A 9,737-nucleotide genomic window follows, 5' to 3' on the forward strand; every position below is an offset into this window, starting at 1 on the left:
TCAGGTGAAAAGTAGGTGACAAGTAGGTGACACACCTACTTGGGCTAAGTAGGTGACCCACCTACTTAGGGTGGACCCCACGCTGCCACATGGCAGTGTATGATTGGTTGTATGGCTTGAGGTGGTATCCTAGGGGGCTGCCATATGTCACCTCTAGGGGATGCCACATTTCACATCCTAGGGAAGGCTATATATACTTAGTCTTATGACTAAGCCTTCATTTTCCATCTTTTTTACACTTAGAAAAAAGATGAGAAATATTGAGGAAGAGAGAAAGGAGCTACGACAGCCATGACTTTGAGGTAGGGCTTTTATTTTTGTAAAACATTTCTGTAGGGGTGATTCGAAATTGTATGCGACCCTAAGACACATGTCTATAACTTTCATTGAGGACAAAAATCCTGTTTCCCTCAATTACCCCTTTGAAACTAAGCGACAATACAAGACATTAGGCTTTCCAAAATTCACGTTTTGATAATTTTGGTGAGTTTGATGAGTTTAGGTTAAGGTAAGGATTTTACTTTCAATTTGGAGTTATGGTGTGGTTATGAATTATATTATACATTGTGTAAGTGGCTGGAAATAGGTAAATTCCATAAATATGCTTGACATTCGAAACAAACCAAATTGGAGTTGCTATAGTTAAATTGTAGTCGAAGCAAGGTGTTGTGCTTGTGGTGTATGGTTGCAGGTGCGTGGTGATGTGTTGCAGGGCGTAAAATTGTTCTAAAATAGGTGGGGAAGCTTCTGGTTGAATCCACACGACCCTTCGCTTCGTACGGTTAAAGGTTTTACGAACTAGAAACTAAAAACCCTATTTTGATATCGTAGCTTTGAGCGAGGCGCTTGGAGTTTGTATTATGTAATGTTGAAGTGAATTTCTTGTATATATGCTGCAGGTTGTTGTTTTTGGTTGTTCTTATTGCTTAGGCATGTTATTGGAAATTCGGATAGGGCATGTTATAGGGGAGGTGCTGCCCGATTTCCGTTAACTTTCTAGCTATCTAAAGAACTAGTCGAGGAAACAAGCGAGGAAATGAGTTCTTTGAATACTCATGTATAACTTAAGACAATAAAAAGTCTAGGGTTTTTGATATTCATATTGCTTTTGTGTTAAATAGGTTCAGAGGACGATGAGGCGAACGCGATAAAGATTAATCCGTAAGAGGTATGTAAAGCCTATCTTTTATTTCTTTTGGGCATGTCTTAGATTTAAGTGACAAATGATATGTGTATGAAGCTTGGGGTAACTCTATTCATGAGCTCTGAACATGATTCATGATTCATAATTCGTGCTCACTTCTAAATGTTAAGACTCTTAAAGTATTTAAGCTCCCATCCTTCAAGTCTTTTATATGCTGAAAAGTAGTGTATGTAAAGCTTAACTCCTCTTTTCTTGTGGCATGTCTTAGCCATGAGTGGTTGGTATGTGTGATGTGGAGTTAATTCCATTCTTAGAACCCCGAGCATGACTCGTTAATCTTAGTCACTTCTTGATATTAGAACTCCCGCGATGGTTGAGTTATGGTCTTGTAAGCCTTCAATGTGATAAAAAGTAATACACGTAAAGCCTATCTCTTCCTTTTCTTGAAATAGCTTAATGTAAGTGAAACGATATATGATATGAGTTACAGACAATTCCATTTACAGGTTCTGGATGTGACTCATGACTTTGACTCACTTTTAAATGATAAGGACCATGAAGTAGTTGAACTATGACCCTTGAGCCTTCTATATGCTTAATAATGATTGGGGGTGTAAGCTCCTATACCTAGAGACTCTTTGACACACCTTATGAAGATATTCGGGAAACGTTTGTTATGCTACCAAGTTTTATATGCACGTATATGCATTATTATATTATATAGGGATCGGGCCGAACGTTCCTCGGTACTAACCTGTTATGTATAGGGATCGGGCAGTACGTTCCTCGGTACTAACCTGTTATGTATAGGGATCGGGCTGTACGTTCCTCGGCACTAACCTATTATATATATGGATTGGGCCAAACGCTCCTCGACATTAACTTGATATATATGGATTGAGTTGTACGTTGCACAGTGATAACAATATGCATATGCCTATCATGATAAATGATTATTTGTAATACTGAGTCCCCGAGTGGGCCGGATACGGTACGTGATACTTGTAGACAGGAATTTATTTTATGAGGTTCAAGTACAGTACCCTACTTAATACTATACTTGATTTCCTGAATCCCTATTTCAGTTGTTATCTTAGTTATGTTATGCTTATATACTCAGTACATATGTCGTACTGACCCCCCCTTTCTTTAGGAGGGGGCTGCGTTTAATGCTCACAGGTACAGACATAGGTTTTGGGAGTCCACCAGCTTAGGATTCCACTCAGCCAATTTGGAAGAAGCTCTATTCATTCGGAGCCGAGTTGTAGTACCAAACCTTCTATGTATATATTTGTTTATTCCTACCATATATTACTATTAATGTTCTTAGAGGTCTATATATATGTGTGTGGGTTATACGTGTAAGTTTTGTTCAGTTGTATCTACATTGTGTATTGTAAATATTAAGATACTATGGCAGTCTTGTCGCCTAGAATGCCCTTTCATGATAAGATACAAATGAAAGAGGCAACAGGTATGAAAATTCTATGACCCACTGCGATTCTTATGTATAGCTCTTATATTGATCATTATATCCGCTAGATACGTATATGAGGGCCTAGGTTAGACCCCAGTCGCGGACCACGGGGTTGTGTCATGATAGTTCTCTTCTCCTACATTTTGGTAAGGGTTTGGACATGATATGAAGTTATTAATAATGTAAATTTATGGTTTGAAGTGGCACAAAATGGATAGCAAACAGCCACAACATTTTAGCCACAATTAAGGAACTTTTGAGGCGAGTTTTGGCAACCTTTGGCCAATTTCGGGTAAGGTAAGGGATTTTCTTTCAATTTGGAGTTTATGATGTGGTTATGGAGTGTATTACACGTTTTATATGTGGCTGGAAGTATAGAAATTGCACAAGGATGCTTGACGTTAGAAACAAACTAAACTAAGGTCGTTATAGTTAAACCGAAGTCGAGTATTGTGTTGTGGTTGTTGTGCTGTGCTTGCAGGTGGTTTGATTGTGTGTTGCAGGGATGGAAAGTTTCCTAAAAGGGGTGTAGGTGCTTATGGTTTCAGCCACACGACCCTCCATTTTGTAGGGTTAAAGGTTTTACAAAATAGAGACTAAACACCCTATTTTGGTATCGTAGTTTTGAATGAGTTGTTTGGAGTTTGTATTTTGTAATTTTGAAGTAAATTACTTGTATATGTGCTGAATTTTGTTGTTGTTGGTTGGCTGTGGTAATTAGGGGTGTAATTGGAAGTTCGGATAGGGCATGTTATAGGGGAGGTGCTGCCCAATTTCCGTTAACTCCTTAACTAACTAAGGATCTAGTAATAAACTAGTCTAAGGAAATGGATAAGGGATTGGTTCCTATAGGTAAGTGGTGGTAGAATTACAAGATGGGAAGTTGAAGGTCACTAACCTTAGAATTACTTTCATGTTAAATAGGTTCAAGAGACGATGAGGTGAACGTGTTAAGAGTAATCTATAAGAGGTATGTAAAGCTAACATTTCCTTCTTTTGGCATAAGTATGAAGCTTATTCTTTCTGTTGGCTTGATTTGGCATAAGTATGTAAAGCTAATCTTTCTGTTGGCATAGTATTTATGAAATAAATATATGAATTTTTATGGTTCCAAGGAAGTTCTTATTCCTAGAGCCACTAGGATGGCCAATTTTTTAATTTCCCAAACGACATTTTATTATGCTTTGATATGAGTATATAATTCCAGAAGTTCTATTTTGATGTAATCCATAGTGACTTTCAAAAGGTACTTGATATGACGCTTGTCTTAATTTTGAACGATAACTTATTTTAATTATTCCACTGATCCCCATAATACATTTTGAAATATGGAAATGATTTCGGAAAGACTATTTTGACAGACCATCGTGACATCCGAAAGATATGCACTATGATTATCGCTCAATTTCTCTTATATGACTTATCACCGTAGTTATGCTCTCGAGTCTCTGGAAATGTTTTGTATTTTGATATTGCATTTAGTTTCTCACTACTCCACTCATGGATGCCTCAATGCTTCTTTCACTGAGCCCGGGCCAGGATTTGTTATCATGCTTACTTCTCTGCATTGTTCATCGTGCCTCAATGTGAGGGGATAGGTATGACCTGTACATGGGATTTGTGGAGTTATGATGTGTCATATACATATATAATATAATATGATTTGATATGACCATCTAATATGATATGATCTGTTATGGAGATACTCCCTACTCTGGAGTTATGATGTGCTGTGGTGCTAGTGACGGAGCGGTGACCACGATTTTTTCACCGAGTCCCATAATGGGGCCAGAAATGGCATATGTTTTCTGCATACATTATCTGTGATTATGAAAAGCATTTTGGTATGCTGGGTAGTTTGCTCATTTTTGCACCTTCTATTCTGGTAATGGCTTTACTTATTACAGTCCAAGCTTTACAAATTCAGTAAATTTTCCGTACTGACCCCCTAACTTCAGGGGGCTGCATTACATGCCCACAGGTACAGACGCTCGGTTTGCTTATCCGCTCACCTAGGACATGCACCCTGTTGGTTGGTAGTTTTCCTTTGTCCGGAGTCCTATTTTGGCACTAACTTTTCTGTTGTATATTTATATGTAATGGTTAAGGGTACGACGGGGCCCTGTCCCTTCATATGATTATGCTATCATTTTGTAGAGGTCTATAGACTTGGGTTGTGGGTTCTGTATATGTGTTTTGGGCTTGTGTTCAGTGACGGCCTTAATAGCCTCCGTGTGCTACATCTATTTTGGTGCGCCCTCTAGCGACCCCTTTTCGATTTCTACTTTTATTTATTCTGCTAACATGCTAAGTGGGGCTAAGGGTACGTATGGGTGCCCAACTCGAGCACCAATCATAGCCTACGGAGTTGGGTTGTGACACCATGGTCTAGGTTGTACGTGGTTAAATTCCTTATTTCCTGATGAAATCTTTGGTTAAGTCTTCGTCTGTTCTCAGTTGTGGGTTGAGGTGTGAGGATTGGAGATGGTTTGGTTCATGTCCAGCAAATGGTGGTGTTAGTGAAATCCTTTGGTTGCGTTCACTTTCTTTCAACTATTCTTGCATTTGTTGGGCTTGTGGGAGTCCGTTCAGGTGGTTACTCTTTATTTGTGCACGAGCGTACCCATCGGGTTTATGCGATCTTGGCGGAGTTAGTTAGATTCTTTCTCTTTGTTTACTAGTACGGTCGTGTACATACCCACTTTTACTTTTTGTCATGTCTTTGATAGTGATCCTTTACTCGCATTTCAGTTTACTTTTGTTTATCTTTCTCAGTCGGCCTGTGATGCCTACTGGGTACCTATTTTTTTGGTACTCATACTACACTCTATATATTTTTTCGTGATGCAGGTCCGAGTACTAGCTATCGACATTGATTCGAGCTAGCTGTGGTCGAGATCATAGAGAGGGTGAGCACATAGAGTCCTACATTTACCCATCTCCTTTTCTATATATATTTTTTCTGTCTTTTACTTTTTGCGACAACTTTGTTTTCAAGGTCCAGTTTTGGGACTTGTACTCTTTTATTGAAGCTCTATATAGGTGAATTCTAGGTTCTGGGAGGGATTCTTTTTGGTTTGTATATATTTAGTTGCTTCCACACGTTCACGTATGCTCATGTTATTTTTCTTACTTTTTTAGATTATTATTGGTCTTCTACCCTGACATCCCATTGCTCATGGTTCTGAGATATGGGTCGGCTTGCCTACTGGTGGGTCATATTAGGCGCCATTATGACATAAGAAATAGACTCGTGATAAGTTGGTATTAGAGCCCCAGGTTCACCGGTCTCACTTATACAGAGGTAACGTCTAGTAGAGTCCTATGGATCGGCGTGGAGACATCCGTGACTTATCTATGGGAGGCTACAGAATGTCTTAGGAACATGTCTCTTTTGTATCACTGTCGTGCATTTTGTGTTTTGTTGGTTTCTTGAAATCTCACTTATTCCACTTTTTAATAGGATGGCTCGCACGCATACTGGAGGTAGAGTCCGACCACAGTCGTGCCAGCACATCAGCAGTTGGTGGGCCCAGGACCAGCCAAGCCACCGCCCAAGCCAGCCATAGCTCTAGACCTACAAGTGATGCTCGCCCAGATTTTGGCTGCCATTGGGGGTATGCAGTAGGCCTCAATTCTAGCCACCCAAGTAATGCAGGACCAGCCTACACCAGCGGCACCAGTTGTTCAGTAGCCACCGGCACCGACCGCTCATCCTGATGATTTGGAGGTCTTTATGCCACTCCGATAGTAGAAGATGCCCAGGGTGTTCCTTAGACTATCACTACTGAGGTTTTCTAGGGTTGTGGGTGAGAAAGCCCATAGGTTTTTACTTACTTTCCACGAGCGGCTACATACATTAGATTTAGTAAAGTCGAGAGGAGCTGACTTCACTTCTTATCAGTTAGACGATCCCGCCAGGCAGTGGTGGTATACCTACCTAGAGACCAGGCTAGTTGGTTCCCCACCGGTCATATGAGCTGAGTTTTCAGAGGGCTTCTTAGCCCGGTTTATAGCCACGATCCAAGCCTAGGGCCTAGATGTGACACGGCTAATGCGGAACCCAAAATTGCCTCAAACAAGCCTCTTAGAATTCATTTAGCTTTTCATAGGGAATGATAAAAAAAATAAGTAGAAACCATAATAGTATATCTTCAACTTACATATGTCCAACAATACATCTAATTTTTAGATTTAATGGGGAGAACACAAGTCCCTAGCTCACCCTCAATCATAATAGAAAGAAATACCATAGTAAGTGTCCAAAGGTCTCAACATATCATAATCTAGAAAGATAAAAGAGTATTATTTCCGGAACATGGGAATTCACCAAAAGTAGCCTTCAACGAAATCTCAAGTAGCCATGTGGAAGAGAATGAGGATGACCACCAATCTCTACATGGTGATATCATGTAGACAAAAGAGTATGCATTAGTACTTTGAATGTACTAAGTATGTAGGCATGTAATAAAATGTAAAATGTGTAGGAGTAATCAAGTAGATAAATGAGTGTATGCATGAGTAATCAAGTTGATATCATTTAAATCATACATATGTGGATATACACATGAATGAGTAATCATGTAAATAGCATTTGAAACATTCATTTGTGGGAAGTTGAATATAACTGACATTAAGACCATGTGAGCTATTACATGGAATCCAACATAACCCCATACGTTGGCTGGGGAGTCTACTTGCCTAGGATAAAACTCTGTCAACTTTACATTCATTCTTTAACTTTAATTTTAAGGGCTTTCATGGATCCATTAGCCTAAGACTACAAGGGCTCCTATGTTGGCACATAGTTAATGAGACAAGGGGTTGCTACTAGAATTTCCTTACTGAATCCCACCTCAATGCCCCATTCGGTGCTAAGTCAATCCCACATAATAGTTTAGTACTTCAAAATATTTATAACATATAGCTTGAGAATTCAAAACATCATATTCGGTGGAATAGCTCTTTAAAACATTTGGTTATTCAAATATGCAATAATTGTCTTTATTGCATAAAGAATCCATCATTCATATCATTTCATCATTCATTTATTGCATAAGACAACCTTTTGATTATAGATATTACTTTCATAAATATTCATTTGGAGACAAAGCTTTCAAGTCAAACTTCATTAAAAATATAGTAAAACTAGGTGGGTTTATATCACTTCAAATTTCAAACATGTGTGTAAATGAATATGCATAAATACTTTGAAATTCATTAATTAAAAATCATGTTTTAAACAACCCACCATGAATTTGAAGAACCTTTAAAGAGCTAAATGGAGAAAATACTTGCAAACCGTCAATCCATACATATGAAATTATTTTGAATTAAAATAGACTAATGATCATTAGTTTAACCATGATTCATGCTATTAAGTAGAAATAAGAATTACCCATAAGAAAATATTATTTAAAATCAAGAGATTTAGTTGAAAGAGTTTTGGACTACATGGGTGGAAGAACCCGTTGATAAACACCCACATAACTTAGAGTAAAGCTTAAAGAAAATAAACATAATTTATCATATAATCAAAATAATTTAGGCATGAGAGTGGAAGAAATACTCTCATTGAAACCTTACATACCTAAAATCCGAAGCTTTACTCAGAATCGAAGGACTTAATGATCACTTTTGAATCCTAGCCTTTTCTCTTCGCCGGAGCATTTTGTGTACTACCCGGAGTATATGAATCACCAGAATAGTATTTCTACACTACTAAGAACTAAAACTATATTTTGAGAAAGAATAAAGATGTGTATAGAGAGAAGAGTTGCTTGAGAAAGCTTGATGAACAAAATGATGAAATAAGGTGGGTATTTATAGGTATGAAGGAGGGACCTAACAATAATTAAAATAATTATAAAGAAGAATCTGAAAATTTAATAGAGGATTGTGATGTCATGGGTGATGTCAAATGGAGGACTACTGATGTCATGGGTGATTTCAAATGGATCTAGATCTTCTATGATTGGTGAGATGAATCTTCTCTTTATGAAATATCCTTTTTCAAAGCTGTGTTTGAATAAGATAACTTCCTAATTAGGATTTGGCATCTCATATGAATTGTAGCTATAGAATTCTTTTTTCATGTCATTTAAGAATCAACTAATTTGGAGTATTATACAGTGAGATATGAGTTTTCTTCTATAAATATTCCATTTCGTCACATCACTGGGTCTTGCAAAGATTAATTTATTTGACCTACGTAGCCTCCGAATATTAAGCTATGGTCTTCACAAAAGTTGTAGGTAATGATGTTGGAGTTATTAATAAATTTGAAACAACTAATTTAGACCATTCTATGAAATGTTATACCTAAAATACAGAAGTAGTATCATTTTCATCGAGAATTGGAATACCATATACAATATTTTTAGGGGGTGTTATATTATCTCCCCCTTGGGAACATTCTCCCTAGAATGAAATAAGAATTAGCTTGAGTAGAGTAGAGTATAAACCAACAACCCATTATTAATGCAATAGTGCAATTTAAAACACCATTTGAAATATATTTCATAATTTTGCATGCATATGACAAGAAAATTTGAAATGCAAGGATTTCAAGTAATTGAGAAAGGATAACTTAATACCTTAGGTTTGATTAGAGGGAAAAAGATGAGGGTATCACTTTATCATATGTGCTTCCCGTGTATTACTTTCGACTTGTGTATCCCTCCTAAGGTCTTTGACGAATGCAACTTCCTTGTTCCTCAACCTCTTGAGTTTCCCGTCCAAAATCTCAATTGGGACCTTCTCATAGGTCCAGTTTTCTTCAACATTCACTACTTCCAAAGACACAATGGAACTTGGATCACCTACACACTTCCTCAACATAGACACATGGAATACCAAATGAACCAAGGCTAACTCCAATGACAAATCACATTCATAGGCCACCTTACAAAAAAGCCTTAGTGCCCTATACCTTTATACGAAATTCTATTCCAAGAGTAGTACCCCGTACTACCATATTCAACAAACCACGGGACCTAGTAAAGAAACACCAAATACATCATACATTCACCCACATGCCATCAATATCATATTCAAGCCTAATTCTATAACCATTCTAATACATTCATTTGAAAGTCTTAACAAGAAGTCATCAAT

The sequence above is a fragment of the Solanum dulcamara genome, chromosome 4, assembly GCF_947179165.1.
Source record: "Solanum dulcamara chromosome 4, daSolDulc1.2, whole genome shotgun sequence".
Lineage (NCBI taxonomy): Eukaryota > Viridiplantae > Streptophyta > Magnoliopsida > Solanales > Solanaceae > Solanum > Solanum dulcamara.